This window comes from Ambystoma mexicanum, chromosome 11, assembly GCF_040938575.1.
Source record: "Ambystoma mexicanum isolate Mex_15411 chromosome 11, UKY_AmexF1_1, whole genome shotgun sequence".
NCBI lineage: Eukaryota > Metazoa > Chordata > Amphibia > Caudata > Ambystomatidae > Ambystoma > Ambystoma mexicanum.
This window is the reverse complement of record NC_090934.1, coordinates 251,644,747-251,663,545: the sequence shown is the minus strand read 5'-3', so window position 1 is coordinate 251,663,545 and position 18,799 is coordinate 251,644,747. Positions and strand designations below refer to the sequence as shown.

Genomic DNA, 18,799 nt, shown 5'->3' with positions numbered 1-18,799 from the left:
TGTATTGGCCTGTGCAATGTTGCACAACATTTGCATCAGGCGCAACATACCCTTACCCCGAGATCTGGACACTCCTACCCCAGTGGATGATGTTGCTGTGCCAGTTGGTCACATGCACCTGCGCACTGAGTGCATTGAGGCCAGGGATGGATGCATGACCCGGCAAAAACTCAATGAGAACTTTTTCTGAGTTCCCTTCTTGACTCAGCACTCCCCTTGCACCATACTGTATATCATGCATAATCACAATAACTACTTGTGGGAAAAAATAGAATGTCCAGTCATTGCTTCAAGTTAAAAGAATGTATTTAACAGAAATGTAAATGCACCCATACCCTGTACCCCCATCCCCAAACACCCCCTTAAACCCCTCCCCAAACACCCCCCCACCTCCTACCCAAACACACCCATTGGAGCATTCAGTCAGTGTTATTGTCACTATGGGCCCTCTTGGCCATGGGGCTTTTGGCAGACTCCTGTGTGGGATGTAGTCTCAGTGACTGACGTCTTAGGCTGTCTTGCTAGGAGCCCTCAGTGGTGGTCATGGATGTAGGTGGGTCTGACCACTTGGCCTGCTGTTGTCCAGGCAGAGTTGGACGGCATGTCTCATGACCTCTACAGCAGAGGTGATCTCATGCCTCTCCCTCACTAGTTTTGCAAGTGTGAGGAGTGCTGTGTTTCCCCGGCCTCTGGACTTGGCACTCCTGAGGCTGGAGGCCTGCATACACTCCCTCATGAGTCTCATCTCATGTAGCTGTTATTGTGTTATGGCAGTGAGTTCTCCCTTCCCGGTCTCTATTGCATGCAGGCGTGCAACGAAGCTTCAGAGGCTGGGCAGTGGTAATGTTGGTGGGCTATGGGGCGATGAGGGGCTGTAACAGGCTGAGGGGTATGCTGTGTCGTCATCCTCCTGCTCCATGGCAACCCACCCATTATGGCCTGGTTGCTGCTGCGCCCATGGTGGAGCGGAGGGCATAGGAGGGACAGTCGAGGTACAGACCACATGTGTGTTGGTTGCAGCCATGCCACATGCAGCGGTGGGTGGTGATGTTGCTGGTTGTGGGGCTAATGGCGCTGGTGGTGGGGCTGATGGTGGCTGCAACATGGTAGTTATACTGCCCTGCTGCCTGGGCCATCCGGGTTCATCACTGTCGAAGGACTGTGTGCCTGATGGGAAGAGATGTGCATTCTATTAATATTCTGGGTGTCATGACTGTGGGCTTGCATTACATTGATGCCACAATATGTGTGTTTGCTGCTCTTATTATGAGGCTTCTCTGATCTGTTGGCTCTGATGTGTGCATCTACATGTGGGTGGTGGGAGTGCACATTGCATGTTGGTCTGCCAAGGTGGCCTGTTGTTTTGTGTGCAATGGGCCTACGATTCATGTCCTGTCCTCTCTTGGCACACATGTGTGGGACTCATTTAAATGGTGGGGTGTATACTTTGCACCATGCTCTTGGGTCCCGGTTACTGCCTCTGCGTCCCAATACCTGCGATGCCCTCCAAGTGCAGGATGGAGCTGCACCTTTACTCCTAGGGCATGAAGGTGAGGGGTGCCACTGTCCCTCCTCCTGTGGCTGAGGATTCCCTCCTGTGACTGGTGATGATTTTGCACACCCTCAGACACAGGTTGTCCCATCGCTTGTGGCAGTCCCTGGTTGTGCTGTCAAGCTGTCTACGACCCCCCACCATATGGCGGTCTTCTGCTGTTGGTTGGATTTGCTGTGTCCAGCTCTAAACAGTTCATCAGCATGCTGGACAACTGTGTCCACCAAGGCTGTCAGTTCTGCCTCAAAGAACTTGGGTTTCCTGGAGTGGACGTCAAGGACACCTGCCTTCTTTGCTTGTGACATGTTTTGGACCTTCTTTCATAGCAACAGGAAATGGGAGTTTGAGAGTGGATTATGTTTTTCAAGATGGCCACCGGAGAGCTTCCCGTTTGGTCATTGATGCTATTTCAATTGCCAGTAATTCTGGCAGTTTGGGGGTCGGTACCAGTGTTACCGGCGCATCGGCACAATGCTATTGTCAGCATTGTACCAGCAAACTTGGAATGAAACCCTGTGTCTGGTCAAAAGGTGTAATCAGAGAAACTTGTTTCCCTATGCCCACTTACTTGTTACTTGGGAGGTAGTCGTGATTCAACCATGGGTAGCTACTGATGCACCCATCATTATGTGGGGCAGATGCCCTGGGGCTGCATCTGAAGGCCAGCAGTGTTGGGGCAGAGTCCATCACATACCAGGCTTACCATTGTGCAGTTTTGCAACACCAAAGAGTGACACCTGGAAGGTTTTGAATGAATCTTAACCACTGGCATTGCTCTGGGCAACACTCTGGAGCACTCAGTCTTACCAGCCTGATGGAGATTCCAGTCTGCCTCTGAGCAGCTGCATGATGAAATTAACGTGTGTGCACAACTGCCTCGCTATTGCTCAAGCTCTGCCGTAACCGCAAGGCCTTTCTTCCAATGTTTCTATCTGAGGAAAAAGTGGATTGAAAAATGTTCCCCGGAAAAGCTTTGTAAACTTCCTGATGAGGGCACCTAAATATCAGCAAGCAGGTAATCAATTAATATATATATATATAGAAATTAGTGCACGGCCAGCAGCTGCACAGATGCAGCCTGAAACCTCCCACAGGATGGTAAGATTACCATAGTAAGCGCCACACGACTCTGCACTGTGCTTACAAGCTGACACATCATGTGTAATGTTGCTTGTGGTCTCGTGCAGAAAGGATGTTATCCAGCATTTCGTGGTCCACTGTCCCTTTAGGGGTGGGACCAAGTATGATATTCATATGGTCACCCCTCTCTTTAATGGTTTAGCAGCCGGAAAAACGGTGCTTTGGAGCGCTACAGAGAGCAATGCTACCAGCAAGGGGTTGCCATTTTGGACCTAAAAATATCAAACCTGGGCCCAATTTAAGAGGGGGGGGGCATGGCTCTAGGCTTGAGGAGGAATACACCCTTGAGTGTTGCAAAGTCACACGTTAAACAGTCAGCATGCCCTCTGAACAGGACATTTGATGACAGCCCTTCAAATTACTTGTGGTAGTACAGTCCCTCCGCCACAATGTGCGTGTGCTTTCTCTGAGAGGAAGTAAAGGCAGGACAGAAGTCCTATTCATTGTCAAACACACACGCCCACACACACACACACCCACACGCTCCCCCCGCCCCCATGCGATACTGAACAATTCATAATGGAACCTAGATCCTTCCACAATGTATTACACTTCCACTTCCTGTACATGAGAGAAACAAGATCACCGAAAGGTCCAGCACCATTTGGGTTTCGGATGGTGCAATATTTTGTGTCAAACTGGGACTTGAGTAAACCGTAGTCAAGGGATTTGAGGCAGGTTTGTGGTCCAAAAACATGCCACTAACCCCTGTTCCAATCCATTCCCATTTCTACTCTTACTGGTGAAATGGAATTAAGGAGTGCAATTGTATTCATTATCCTCCCCACCCCATCCCCATCGCATCTTCTCCCGGCTTCCTCCTCCTTCCCATCTCCCAATGTCCCATAATGCTCTGCAAGGCAGGTTCCTTTAAAAGGGTTTGTCTTCTCATCTGACATATCTTCCCTTGGCAGAGGTTTAGTAGAGCCTGGCATAATCTTCAACCAATCACACCTGTACCCACCCACCCACAGCTTGTCTCCAGGTGCTTCATTTCTATTGGTGGGAGCGCTAGCCTTTAGTTTTCACCCACCCCCTTTTCTTGAAATCCTGAGGGTTGGGGTGGTGGAGATGCAGAGTCTCCCATGGCGGGCATCGAGAACCACGCTTCCGGAGTTGCATGCTGCATCGCCAATGACATAGGTGGGTAGTCTTGTAGGGAGGAGTATTTTTCCAGCATATTTCTCCTCCTCCAAGATGTGCTAAGGAAAAGGATTGGGTACATTGATGCCAAGAGGCGGTAGTTCAGTGCCCCCACTCCTTAGGCCCCCATTGATGCCGCCTGTCGTCTTGGCGCGTGTTTGCCTTGCGCCAGCTGGCATGGCCTGGGTTCCAGTGAGAGATTGAATGAGTTTTTGGAATGCGTCTGGTGGGGAGGCGGCAAAGAGGGGGTGGGTAGAGCGAGGATGGGCAAATAACCCTGTTGCAGCTGGAGGTGCGCCAAGGCTTCCTGGCATCAATGCTAGTCACCACTGAATGGCATGGAACTGGGAGACATGACCAGTGAGAGATTGAGGGAAAAACACCTTGGCATATGATGGTGGCGTTTGCAGGAATCAGAATAAAATTGTATCTTTTAACTACTGTCACCCAATGTACGGCTTCCCTGTTTACCCGACTTGATGGGATGCAGCATTCTGCGGTCCAGGTGGCACCTTCCGGGCAAGCGACGCGTTCTTTGGGGACCAACAATTATTTGAATCCCGGCCAAGGGAATGTTTCTTAACCCACATCCCTTGACATGGAGCCAGCAGGCAGTGAAGGGCCAGCTGCTACTGCATCAGGATAGTGGCACTGCCAAGGCACGGGAGGCTGGCACTGATGACAGCTGTCAAAGTTGTAGTACCCTGTGATTTGTTGAAATGAACGTTGGATTGTGGATGCCTGCTGAAGGTCACTTGAAGAATAAGGAGGACATTTGATGCCCTTCCATCTCTCTACTTTCTCTCGCTATCTCAGACTTCACCGTTGCGTGCATGCTTCCATTCCCTCTCACGCATGTCACTTACTCGCTCCTTCCGACGCACTCATTCTTTCTCTTCTATATGCACTCTCCTTTTTTGTCATTCTCGTTCCTCCTTCTCTTTCTCAAGGTTTGCCCAAAGCTTCCTTCACTGTCTCTCTTCTTGCCACTTGCGTGTATTGTCTCCAAGGGCGTTGCTAGGTTTGTAAAAGATCCGGGGCTATGCTAATGTCGGGACTGTCGGGGCTTGCAAGCCTTTTGGTTGTAGCCCCTGAGATTCTATCCAGGGCTAAAAACAAAAGATCCGGGGCTATAGACCCCTCAGCCACCTCCACCTCTAGCAACACCTCTCATTGGCTCAGGTACTGAGTGAGTTGCTTTAGGCTGCTGCATAAAGGAGAGGGGGCCTGAACCACCTTCTGCGTGGTACGTGTGGAAAATGGTGATTGTCATTGCTCCCTTGCTAAATGACTGTGCCCGATTCCAGGTGCTCGCTTTGTGTTCAATGTGCGGTGGGCGACATTACACCAGTGAAGCAAAATCATCAAAATACAGCCCAATTTCACTTCACCAGCGGAGCAGATTTTTTTTCTCAATTCAACACAGTTTGGATAATTTCGACTTTCAGCCCAAAATTTTGTTTTTTGCATTACAGTTTGGATGTGTGCCTAAAATTTCAGCCAATTAGGGAGACGCAATGTTTTGCACCTCTGTAAATGGCTGACATTGTTTACAAGTTCTGGAAATCCAGGCAAGGCAAAAAAAAAATGTGGTTGGGAAAATGCTCGATATTGCAATTTTTGCCCCTCTGGTGAAATTGGCTAAGCGAGTAGATTTTTCACAGAATTCGCCCATTAATACACAGCAAATTTCACCTGTTTTGCCCACCAATAATTTTACTGGAACGGTCTGTTCTCCTCTGTCCGTACTTAGTTCTCCGTTTGCTGTATCTTTGCCTCTATCACTTGTTTGTCTCCACCTGGATGAGTGTTTGCTATTTTGATTTCCTTTCTGGCCATCTCTATCTTTCTTCGCGCCTCGGTTCCTTCGTGAATACACGCCTCTACTTGCTTCTCTCCCTCTGTGTGTCTGCCTGTCCGTTCATCTCCCCCGCCCCCCCCAACCCCCCCGCCCTCTCCAGCCTATGTGCCTGCAAGTTGGCAACGCATCATTTAACTCGAAAACATATTTTTGGGAAAGTTGGACGCAGAATGGGGTTGGGGGTGAAGTTTAAATTATTAACTGGACATGCTTTTCCTATAGCAGTGAGGCCGCGATCTTAATAGACGACCGCCAGGAACGCCCACCCCCTAGCACTGAAACGCACACACATACCTAATTGCAGCTATATTCCTGCGCAGATCAGTGGGTACATCTATCAGCCCACGGCTCTACACCACACCTGCAGGCTTACTTCTCTGATATTGCACATCGATACATGTACGATATATGTGTACTTATGTTTATATCTGTGCACACAAACGTACACGCACTTAACAACAGATAATAACATGAACGTATGAGTAATTATTCGCCCCCTCTCCCTGTACTAAACTCCATTTATTTGTATCGCATTTATAAATGCGTTTCTGTCTCGGGTTTTCTTTCTCCAACGTTCACTATCCCATTTAGTAGCTCGATTCGGCTCGGCATATTAGAATTCCTCTCTCCCAGTCCATATGCTTGTCTATCAGTATGGCTTCCTTCCATTCCGCTCGCGCGTTTCCCTCGCTCTCCCCTCCCCCCGGCCCCCGCCTCCTCCGCTGCAGCCTCAGCATAAGTCTAGGTGGTAATGTGCCGCACTGCTCGACTGCACTGTTCCAGCCCGAGCTCTCACCCCCCTTTGTTACTGCAGCCGCTCTCGCTGACGCCATGCAAGCCGTGCTGCTGGTGCTCTTAATATGCCACTCTCTGACAGCAGCCACAAAATGGCCGCACTTCCTCCTCGGTCACGTCTATATGAATACTAAGGAATGCTTTCTAAATAGTAGCACGGTTGCATATCTGTCCCACGCTGTGGTTCCAATTGATGGGAGTGGGGGGTACATTGTATAAGAAGCAGCCACTCGTATCCTGCATACCATTAACCCATATGATGTGATGGCCTCCTCGCTCCCTCAGGGTGTTCCTGATCACGACCACTTTGCCAGAAGTACAGATTATTTGTGACATCATAAGAGCTTGGAAGGGGCTAGGGAAGGCTTATATTCTGAGGGGGTCCAAACTATAGCCACTTCAGGGGTTTGGTCAAACATTTCCAGAGACCCTTAAGGTAGACACCATCCTTCACTCATGCACAGTGGAGAGACAGAGAATGCTGCCCTATCAGTCCCCGTAATCAAGCAGGTGGAATCCTCACTTAAAAGGTCACACATTGCAGCACATTCGGGACATAGAGCTGGTGCCTACGCTGCCTATGTCACCCAGTCTCTTCTCAAGGATTTTCCAGCACTCATCCCCGCCCTGGAGGTGGGGCAGGATTGCGAAGACCTATTGGAGATGAATGAGATGAAGATTATGCTAGTTTCTGATAGCACCTGTGATTGACTGAGAGTGGTTGGTTTGACTGGTGTGTCAGGGGTGCCAGCCAGAAGGGCTTGGAGTGAGGAAGCATCCCAGAAGGCCATCCTGGTGCAGCTTTCATTCCCAGGCCACAAGCTCTTCAGTTCTCAGATTAATGATCATCAATGAAAATTGTCATGTCATCTTTAATGTCCTGGGTGTTAGCCTTAGCAGTGCATGGTGATGTCGTGAGTTATGGTTGCTAGCTTACCATAACTGGTGAATTTGTGGGGTTTTTCGATTTGACTTGTAACCATAACGTCCCTTTAACAAAGTTTGTTCACATAATTTGATAGGTTTTTATTAGTGCAACTTAACCATAATGTCCCTTTAACAAAGTTTTTTCACTGAATATATATGTATATATAGATGTAGGAAACTTCATTTGAGCCAAGTCACACATTCCACAACGCCACCTAGTAGCCATCGCTGGAAGCTTACCTCCAGTTCTGGGGCACAACAGTAATGCATTTTGGGTATGCAAATTAGCTGAAATGCAAACCCTTTTCTCCAGGAAATGGTCTTTGTCTAAGAGAGCAGTGCTACTTTATAAATAGCCTAATCAACCCAAGACAGACATTTGCAAGGCTGCCAGGACAACTACATACCTGGCTTCGCCCTTATTAGGGATCATCAGTGCAGTATAGTCCTGAGAAACCTGCGGTTGGAGCATTTAGCCATGTTTTCACAACACCAAGAAAGTTATGGTGGGTTTAAAAAGGTTTAAAATGGACTTTCCTATTTTCACATTTCAGGTGACAGTTTTTTTCCCCCCAAACCTTTTTAAACCCACCATAACTTTCTTGGTTTTGTGGATTTATATTTATATAGTATATATTATTGTTCATAATATTTGACACATTTGTTTGCGATAAAAGGATTGTATGTGTAAATCAAGTAGCTAAAGCACACTTGGCTTTTATATTTCTCACCACTCACCCTAACATGAAAGCATTTGTAACTATGAACCATATGTACTCGGACAGCCTCAGGATTTGGATGTGAGAATAAAATGGTTTTGAGAGGGCCAGGTTGCTTCACATTTCTGGAGATGTTTTTCTAAAACTGGGATCCTTGTGGAATTTCATAAGCGGAGGGGATGTGAGAGGAAGCACAGTTTCTCAGCTTAAGGATATATGTGGATATGGGGCTGTGTGCATATCCAGTCCCCAATGCACGGACATCCTTAGAAAATGGTATTTGTAAGCGGGAAGGTGGATGCAGCACCTTTATAAACAAATGCATAATGGAAGGAGACAGCTACTGCCTCCTTATAGGACAGGGCTGCAAACATTCGAGTCTCCAAATGTTTTGGACTACAAAACTCATCAGCCCTAATGAGCGAAGAGAAGGGGTAAGGGATAACAAAAGTCATAGCCCAAAACCTCTGGAGAGCCACGGGTTGTAGAACGTGTTATGGAAGAATGCAAAGAGTTTTTTTTTAGAAAAGAATGTAAGCGAGGTTCAAATATTCCCGTTTATAAATAGATACTAGGCCTCTTTAGAAAGGCAAGCATCTAATGGGGCTTTTAAAGCTTAAGTTGGATGAAGCGAAGAGGGTGGATGGGACATATGGTAGCATATTAAAGGAGCTTAAATCAGTGGTGGCAGCTGGACTACCAGCTCAGTTCAGTCCTTCACTTGGTAAAGGGAACCGTCTGGGACTGGATTGGAAAGAAAGGAGTTAGATGCAATCCACTCCACAGAAGTGGAGAAGGCAGGAGGGTGGTACCAGGCCAGTCAGTCTCACTCAAGAGTTGGGAAAACATAGAATCACATGTAAAATGGGATGAGTAGTCACAACTCCATCAATGATGGATGAAAATATTATGATGTGGAGGAGCATAAATGTGCCCAACAAAGTGATCTGAGCGCGCTAGAAAAAAGTTGCTCGGGGCTGGGCTAGGGGGCAAGGGGGCACTTCCCTGAGAAAAATGTTTAAATTATAGGTTAATATTCTGCATTTTATAGCATGCTTTACAGAAAAATTGGGAATACAGATCTATGCAATTTACAATCAGCTCTACAGGGTAACACTTGAAAAAAATCCAATAGATGCCAGGTTACCAACAGTACAAACGATTATTTCATAACACATGTTTATGATGCCTCTGTCTAAAATATATTCCAGCAGTTCCACTGTAAAACACACTTTCATGAAGCCTATCGCCACAATAGTTCCAAAATTCTCCTGAAATGCGTTAAAATGATGCGTGCGCCCACATTATATTATATGTTATGTTATGTTATTTGACATTTATATAGCGCTCTATATATCATTGGTATGACCTCAAAGCGCTGGTAGGTTGAACGCCCTCGGGAACCACAGTCCAAGTCAGAAGAGCGAGTAAGTGTTGTAGGGTGCGTGGGTGCACCAGTTATGTGTGCAGCTGATGTAGTTGGCAGATGGTAGCTGCATCCTAGCATTAGGTGTGGTGGTGATGCTATCAGTTGAATGTGTGCAGTCTGGTGGGTGGACATCCAGACTGGGTTTGGCTGCGTTAGGCCTGTAGGAAGCTTATGTCGGCAGATAGGCCTTTTTGTCATGGGATATAACTGCGTTTTAATAGAATAATGAGGTGATCATGGGGTGGTGTTCGCATGAGAGTAGTTAGGCTGAATTTATCGAGGGGTATAGCTGTATTCTAATTGTGTGATAGTAAGCATAGTGATATGATAACATATGATGGTTCATCCACAAAGCGCCTAAGCACAGTGAGCTTTGAAGGCACTAGATAACAAGGGAGGGAACAAGGAAAAACGCAAAGACACTCTCACAGGCCATGAGCAGCATGAATGTGAAGACTAGCTACTGTACTCGGTCTAGAGACACCCAGACCATGCAAGTGTTAGCCACAGACAGGAGTGCATGCCTAGGAACGGTACATGAGGTCTGGAGGGGCTGGGTACACAGCGACATCGCGGGGGGCTGGGTAGGGGCAACAGCAAGCATGTATGGGCCAGAGGTACAGAGAGACATCACGGGACCAGAGGGGCTGCGGGTATATAGCAACATCAAGGGGACCAGAGGGTGCTGGGCACACAGTGGCTACCTGGGATACGGAGGGGCATGGGTACACTGTGATATCTTAGGTGACCAGGTGGGAAGCTGGGGGCGCATAGCGACACCATGGTGAGCAAAGGGGTTGGGCACACAGTCGGATCGTAGTGGACCAGTGGTTTTGGGACGCAGTGACGAGATTTTCTGGGCGACAGTGAAACACGGGACCTAAGGGGTTGTGGGTACACACACCCTCGGGACCGCAGTCCAGGTCAGTAGAGAAGATGGTTAGGCAGAAACCTGTGCAGTTCCCTTAGGGACCACTGCAAAAGATTTAAGACTACAGGTGTTTGGCAGTAAACCCACTTGGTAGCAGTCTGTACCACACAGATTCACTTGGTAGCTGTGGCTGAGCAGTCAGACTTCCCTCAAAAAGAGTTAGGCAGTATATAGAGTATACACAATAGGTACAGAGATACAGTAGAACAAGCAAACAATGACCAGAGCTTTGGTGTAAAAGTATATAATTATTAATTTAAAGACACACTTGTAAATTACACTTGCATAAAGAGAAAAGTAAATTCAGCTCACAGTCACTATTATATATATACAACCCTAATTACTTATTAGACAAGTCTTAGTGAGAAACACCACTTATTTTCAGACAGAGGTGAACGCTTACCATAAGATGGCACTCTAATAAGTTATTAAAAAGGGAGGGAAAAAGGCAGAGTTATGGAAGCACACAAATTTCAATACTTTTAAAAGAACCTCAGTAAGGCAGGATAGGCAGAGTTCTACTGGAGAGCAAGGAAGTCAATTGCAAGGCCCAGCTCTTGGAGAGAGCAAGCAGAAGGGGTCCAGGTTCACACAGTGGGGTTATGCCCAAAGAGTCTTGTAGATAGTTCGCACACAAAGAATGAAATTAAAGTCAGGAAAAGTTAGCTAGGTTGTCCCAGGCCAGCCCAGGTTAGAAAGTCGAGGCTTTACTGTCACCCCGAACGATCTGTCGCAAGGGAAGCCAGGCGGGACACAGTACCTTAAGTGTGAAGGAAGCTCCAGCGGGGGCAGTTGTTCCTGGCAGCGGGTGCAAGTCGGTGTTTCGTCCAGAGGAAGAGGAGGTCTCGCGGGGGGGAAAGATGAAGGTCGTTGCACTGCCAGGGAAGAAACCAGCAGCGGAGTTCTTTCGGTTAAAAGGTACTACCGTTCTCTTCGCGGTAGTGGTAAGCCGTGGTATTCCGGTTGCCGGGGTGCTTCGCACGGGCAAGACGGCCACGAGATGCTCCAGGAAGGTGAAAAGAAGGCAAAACTGGTTATCCCCACCAGTCAAAGGAAGAAGACTCTCCGGACTGGAGGTCTCCTCTGTCGTCGGGAAAAGTGGTGAGACGGTTCAGCAGGGCTCCACCGGTGGTGTCGTTGTTGCAGGTCGGCTCAGCTTCTCCCTCCTCGGATTTTTAGGTCCTGTGGCGACTTCTGAAGTTCCAGTCCCCAAAGCCCTGCTTTTATGCAGCAAATCCCCATTCATTCAGCCTAGCTGTCAATCAAACATGCTAAGTGGTGATCCGGCCGGCTCACCACTTGGGCCAATCACACAAGAATGAGACTCCCCTCCTACACCTCCTGTGGTACCCAGACAGAGTGGCACCACTTTTGGAGGCTTCTGTGGAGAAGCCTGCCAAAAAGTTGAACAAAGGGCTCAACTTGGTTTGGAGTCACAGAAGAGAACACAAACGCCATTTTAGAATCGAGTTCTGGCAAAAAATACCAACCGGTGAATGAATATTAAATAAATAAACCGGCGGTATGTTCGAGGCTATAAGAATTAAATAATTAAAGTTGGTAGCCTCGAACAATGGGAAAATCCCTTAGAGATATATTCGCGGTCGAATATAAAAAGTAGTATCCACTGCCACCAGCTAAAACTCGATCAGGGGGGATGGAGACGTGCCCCCTCGAACAACAGACCCCGGGGCAATCGAATTGCCCCGCCAGTACGTCCACAATATGATGTTTTGTACTGGTTTCTGTTCATAATTTGGGACTAGTAAAGCCAATGGTGACTTTACATGCCCTGGGAGACAATAGTCAGTCCCAGGGTATGGAGTCTATGTTTGGGGGTCGCTACGACACCCCTGGGCTACGGCACGGAGGGCGCTGTGTAACCCACATCAAAAACACATGAGACCCTATGGAGTAAAAGACCCCATAGCCCATAAAACACATGGAACGACAAAGGAACACCTCAAATCATATCTAAGCGTGGGAGTAAAAGGGTCTCACTCTTAGGAGAAGAAAAAAATAAACCCCAAAAATCCAGCAAAGCTGCTGGGGGACTCACTAGGTTTGGAAAATTAGCCTTTACAGAGAATTCTCCCTAACAAAGATGAGTAAGTGTCGTAGGGTGCGTGGGTGCACCAGTTATGTGTGCAGCTGATGTAATTGCCTGATGGTAGCTGCATCCTAGCATTCGATGTGGTGGCGATGATATTAGTTGAATATGTGCAGACTGGTGGGTGGACATCCAGACTGGGTTTGGCTGCGTTAGGCCTGTAGTTAGCTTATGTGTGCAGATAGGTCGGTTTGTCATGGGATATAGCTGCATTTTAATAGAATGATGAGGTGATCATGGGGTGGTGTTCGTATGAGAGCAGCTAGGCCGAATTTATCGAGGGGTATAGCTGTACTCTAGTTGTGTGATGGTGTAGAGTAGAGAGTAAGCATAGTGATATGATATGATATGATGGTTCATCCACAAAGTGCCTAAGCACGATGCGCTTCAAAAGCGCTCGATGACAAGGGAGGAAACAAGGGAGAACACAAAGACACTCCCACAGGCCATGAGCAGCACGAGTGTGAAGACTAGCTACTGCACTCTGTCTAGAGACACCCAGACTGTGCAAGTGCTAAGGCACAGCCAAGAGGGCATGTCTGGCAACGGTACATGAGGACCGGAGGGGCTGGTTACACAGTGACATCGCGGGGGACCCGGTAGGGGCAAGCATGCAAGGGCCAGAGGTACAGAGACACATCACAGGAATAGAGGGGCTGAGGCATCGCAATGACGGGACGATATGCCAACATTGTCATTGTAAAGCAAATTTTCATGATGCATGTGCTCTCAATACATGCCCTACAACTACATTTCTCACCTTAGACGCCCTATATTACATGTCCCCACTCAATCAAAGTCTCTCACCAAGCTCACTCTTATCCATTTGCCCACTACACTGACAACCCCCTTCAATGATAACAATTTTGTCTGCTCTTTTATCACATACCTGAAAGGGCCCCCAAATGTAGCTCTCCCCAGTTATCCAACTACTGAGGACAACCATGCCATGCTACGTATGCCACTGGCACAAGGTTTGCTCCCCCACTCTACCTACAGCCTAAACATACTCTGGACTTATTATCACACTCACTATTGCTCTTGATATTGCCAAATCCTTATATTAACATTTCTTATATACTCTCTCCATCCATACACACACACACACACAAACCTTACAGACCATGCTCTCAGGAGCCCCTCTGCTTCCTCCTCTCTCGCCGATGATTACTTTGCACACTACTTCCCCTCCAAAATCATAAACATATGTAGCAACCTGTACACCTTTTATGTCTCTCACCCTGATTCGTCTCCCTGCATCCCATCTCCACTACAATTTCCTCACTACCTCTGTTGCCTCCCATCTACCCTACTGAACTCTTTTCCATTTTATCCATCTTTCACTCTGTGATCCGTTTGACCCCAAAACAGTAAATGAACGTGTACCTGTTACCTCTCCGATCTTTAACCTTGCTCTCTCAACTGGCAGTTTTGCATCCTGCTATTAAATGGCCACAGCCATACATATACCAAAGCAACTGCCTACCTTAACAGCCCTTCATTATACATATCTGTCTCTCTCTTACCCTATCACTCTAAAATCCTTTCCTTCAACTGCATAGCCGACATGTTCAGGGTAAAGTCATTCTGTGACTCCCAACATTCTGAATTCTGGTCTAAACAATCCAGATTTTAGGGTTACTCAACTCCTTCTTCTGAACTAAATCAGGTTTTCCAAATCCATGCTCCACAACAACCTCTGTTGTAAAGTCTTGTGAGACAACAGGTCAGTGGACGTAGTGGGCAGTGAGAGATAGAGAGGAGTTGCTGAGGTTTGCCTGGGTTTCCTCCAGTTCATCTCCACTCCTCTCACTGATCTCAAAGTAGTCTCCCTGACCCTGTCTCATTCTTCCTACCAGCATCTGCTCCTGCCTAGGGCCAATAGGGCCCACTGGACACTGCCCACTGTGGCTAACCAAAAGTTGTTTCTTTCTTCTCCTCCCTGGCCTTCCATCACCTCCTGATGTTCCATCTCTCCTTCCACCTCTTGGTGTGCTTCCACCTGGTCTTGTCTGGTGTCTCTTCCTGCTCTTAGCAGCTCCAATCCTCCTGGTCCTCTGGGCATTGTTCCCTTTGGCACTTCTTCCCTTACTGTCATACGTCCAACCTCCTCTGTGCTACCTTCCATGCCCCCTCTTCCATGTGAGACTCTCTTATCCGACTGCTCCATATCACTTCCCTGGTCTTACTTCCTCTGTGTCACTTTTGAACTCTGATGTTTTCACCTCCTCTTTTTGCTGGATTCTGCCCACCTCCTACTGCACCCTGGTTCCTACCGCACCCGCTTGCATTCTCCCGCCCTGACATCATCCCCTCCTCCTGTAACTGTCATTCTACTCTTATCATCTCTTCAGTTGCTCCTCTCAAATTGGGGAGGAAGACCCCTGTGGATAAGCAAGGGGACAGGCCAGGGGAAATCCCATGCCCAAAAACCAGAAGAGACCAAAGATGTGTCAAACTCCTGATTTATTCAACAATGCCCACATAAAACAGGGACAGCACAAACATTAGGCAAATATTTGCGACTCTCAACCACTTACAGGCTTGACACAAACATAAAACCATGTGTGACAACATCATTAATGTGGCATTTTACAAAAGCCTAACGTCGGATTGGATTGATAAGGGCAATCAACTATATACACATTAAATAATGGTTGGTGCTATTATTGTCATCAATATAATACAGGTCCCAAGTGTTTGTCTGCTGCAAGGCAAACCTAACTCCACTGTCTGGGATAGGACACTATCGAGAGACCACAAAGAGGAGGTAGGAAAATACAATATATAACACATTCACAGGTGATCCACAGGTTTTCCCAACTACATCAGGTCCAGGACAACACTTGATTGAAGCTGGGTAGTCTTAGTCTAAAAGTACAATTTAATTTTATTTCATTTAATTTCATAGACAAATATAAATCTAAAATGTATTCCACATACCCAAAACAAAGAGTTCTCATACACAATCCGGACACAATACATACATCAACTTGAATATTGAACAATACTATACTGTAAACATCACATCAAAAACACAATGAGACACCAACTAACACAATGATCTAATTATTGGGTCTACAGAGAAAAACCCAACATGTTTCTGTCCTAAACATGGTTCTGTCCTAAACACCACTTTGGTCGGACATTCATCAGGGGATATCTTGGTCCGGTTCTTGTTAGATTTCCGAATTGGTGTGTCTTGGGTGAAATTTCTTTTTTTAAAAACTATTTTATGACAATAAAAGATAGACAACAGGAGTCACCACAACCAATCATGTTACGAATAAATCCATACATCAAGCACAAAGATGACATTCCGAAATAATGCACCATCGTGTATATTTGCAAACACACAAACATAATTATTAACCCAATACCTGCTTTTTATGTACAGTAGATTTCCGTTCAGTGTAAGAGAAAAATTCTTAAGCCCTTCTCAATAGGACCTTCACTTCTTCAATGCCCCAAAGAGTGGGCCTGACAAGTTGCACTGCAAAGAACATCAATACACACCTGATCATTGACAATCCCAAAACTACAAACCTCACAACAGTCATCAAGTAAAACCACAACTGTGACAGTTCATACCTCAAATAGTATGCATCAAGCAGTATATCCAAACAATCGAAATGCTGGGATGTCTTCATTAGCCCAACAGTTGGGTAAATATCAACGCATTGGTTAAACGCTCTGGGCTCTGATTCCTATATAACAAAGTGAAAAGTATTCCCTCAGTCATGTTACATTATGGCTATCAAAACATTTGCAAGTCGATGATTTGTACACAAGTTTAAGTTCATAAAATGGCTTTCTCAATATATTTGGCAGACGCCAGACGGCATGGAAAACACACCTAACCAGTAGGTATTCCCGCCACGTTCTATTATCCCTTTCTAGAGGGAGAATCACTCTGCATGTTCACGAACATCCCTCAAAAGTGAAAAGTGTTCTTACCTCTGCGTCTTGCAATAAATGCTCTGCAGGAACAATGGGAAGCAAATTCAAACAATGAACTGTAAAACACTGCGTACAAATTCAAGCGGATACCAACGTCATTACTTCCTGATTATCCATCGGTCTACCAGTCAACACTGAAAACGGTCTGAAAAAATGCACTGAAAAATATGTGTTTCCACACCGGCAGCCATCATTGACTGAGTACCGTACTACACAAATCTACGTACAAATCACACCATCCCCCGACCATGGCGACTGACTCATCGGCATAATGTGGTAACTTTCTTTTGGTTTCCACGCAATGTAGATCCCTAATGGCCACCTCTTCAAGTAAATTGAGGTGCAAGAAACGATCAAAGGATATTTATCACAATGTCATATTTTTCAAAGAAACATGCCCACTGCCATCCCGATGTAACCAGCAAGAAACTACCCATGTTACACCTAATGTCATCGGGCACAGCACTTTCAAAGAGTATATCAGAGATACAACTTTGCACTTCTACATGAATCTGCCTGACTATTTGACACAATCTCAAAGAACAGGATAGATAAATGTATTCAAAACCCCAACTTGGCTTCATATGTCACACATGGCAGATGTTTTTACCATAAGCATTGTGCAAAATGAGGACCCCATGTGTACAACACCGTCCAACCATGAATCATCAAAGGGCTAGAGCCCAAACTAACTGTGCACCATCATTGCATCACAGGGTATTCACATCAGGTGAAAGGTACCTGTCTAGGAGGTACCTACATTGTGGCACTCAATATCTTCATTCAGGCCACGAATATGGCTTTGAGATTTGAAAAAAAAAATTTGTTCCAAATTAATACATTTTGGTCAATTTCTTCTTTATTAGACCCATGCACCTTTTTCAGGATCACCCATGTAAAGTTCTCATGAGTATGGCCTTTTTCAACCATAGGGGCCTGTACACTTTTACCCTTGATGCAACTCCGATGCTCAATTTGGCGGGTCTTGCATTTTCTTTTTTTTAAAGATTCGTACATTAGCAAGTTTCATGTGTACATTGCATACAATATATCATTGAGCATACCATCAGTTCAGAGTGCCTAAACTGGCTCACACTGCTATAGGCGATTCAGAGAGATATATTTGCGTAGTCACATCTGTCTCTTCTTCTCCCTGGTCAGTCAGAGTCTGTAAGTATGTCCGAAATGGAGGCCATATATCTCGGGGTCTGCAGCTAGATGGCTGCATGGATATCCAGCGCTCCTCTGTCTGCAGCCCAGGTGACAGCACAAAGCCACTGAGCAACAGTGGGTATAGTAGGGTGGAGCCACAACAGTAGTATACATCGCATTGCTAACAGCATACAAAGACTAGCCAGCCTGCGGCTGGTCCCCTGGATTGATGTGCACTCGTGGAACAAAGAGTTCATGGGGGATGACTCGACAGTTCGCACAAGCATCGCTGAGATGGCCGTACAAACTTTAATCCAATATTCAGATATGCCCAGACCATGTGAAGGTACCCTGCATTTTCAGCGTGGCATCTGGGGCAGAGAGGTGAGTGATCCTGAGACATAATATTCAATCTGGCAGGATTATAGTGATACCTGTGCAGTACCTTGAAATGAATCAGCCAGTACTTGGCATTCAGGGAGACTTCACAAGCGCAACCCCAGATATTATCCCACCTCTCCTCCGTGATCTCGGTACCAAGTTCCCTACTCCAAGTCTCACAGAGTTTATTTAGGGGTTTATTGCACCGCTCCTGAAGTAATCAGTAAATTCTAGAGATCATTTCAGAAGGACCAGCCGTACCTGACATGGTTGCCAATAAAGGATCGTCCGTGGACTGTGAGGGGAATTCAGGCCACCGTTACTTAACAGCGTGCCTCAAACCAGCGTATTGCAGCCACCCAGATGGGAGCTCTCCAGGTCCCCCTCGAAGATCTGCCCAACCAACAAGTCTGCCTTGCTTGTATATGTCACCCAGGGTAGAGTAGCCTCTCGCTGACCATATTGCTATCACGGCTTTACTAATACATGGGACTTCAGGAACAAGGTTCCTAAGCTGCAAGTCTTGGAGAAATGGGTGTGGGCTACCCGTCCGTCTCCTTATCTTTTCTCATGGCCAGAGCAGTGTTGTATGCCGGGCCTGACACACCGGAGTCTCTCCACAGAGGGGGCAGGTAGAGATAGCGCAGCTCTTTAGATCCAGCTACAAGTCACTAAATTTTCACATGTGGAAGTGGTGGG

The 18,799-nt window shown here is 46.7% G+C and overlaps 1 long non-coding RNA gene across 1 annotated transcript in view; it reads left to right on the top strand.

Moving 5' to 3' along the window:
* The first annotated feature begins 3,658 nt into the window (after positions 1–3,658).
* Positions 3,659–18,799, top strand: part of LOC138503333 (uncharacterized) — a 76,898-nt gene continuing 61,757 nt past the window's right edge. Inside the window, exon 1 of the long non-coding RNA XR_011279620.1 lies at positions 3,659–3,835. This is a non-coding gene — a long non-coding RNA (uncharacterized lncRNA). The remainder of the gene's footprint in view (positions 3,836–18,799) is intronic.